This window comes from Aptenodytes forsteri, unplaced genomic scaffold, assembly GCF_000699145.1.
Source record: "Aptenodytes forsteri isolate BGI_AS27 unplaced genomic scaffold, ASM69914v1 Scaffold86, whole genome shotgun sequence".
NCBI classification, from domain to species: domain Eukaryota; kingdom Metazoa; phylum Chordata; class Aves; order Sphenisciformes; family Spheniscidae; genus Aptenodytes; species Aptenodytes forsteri.
In genome coordinates, this window is record NW_008795715.1 from 2488364 (window position 1) to 2488843 (window position 480).

Sequence of the window (480 nt, forward strand, 5' to 3'; positions counted from 1 at the left end):
CAAGCCGGCGTATCCGTTCCCGGCGGGCTAAGGTTACCGGCCCCTCTGATTCAGCAGCAGGTCACCTCCAGCTGCGCCGCCTCCCGGCCAGCCCCTAAGCGCCTTACCAATTAGCCAGGCATTTTGATTAGTTTAAACCTTTTATCCTGCTTTGGGGCCCTTGGCCTCCATCTGTCCTGTGGCCCCAAATCCCTCCTGCAGCTGTGGATCGGGGTCACGGCCGCCCCCCCACCCCGACCCACTGGGGCGATGGCTGGGACCCCCCATCGCCCAGGGTGCGGGGTCCTCGGTTCCACGGGACTGAGACCGCCTGAAGCTCCTGACGGCGGTGGCTCCCCCCCCCGCCGGGACCTGGGGACAGGGGACAAGCAGAGGGGACAGTCCCCACTCCTGCCCTGCTGGCACCTTGCACCTTAAAAAAAAGAGAAAAAAAAAAAAAAAGGAAAAAAAAAACCCCGACTAAGAGGAACTTTATGTCAA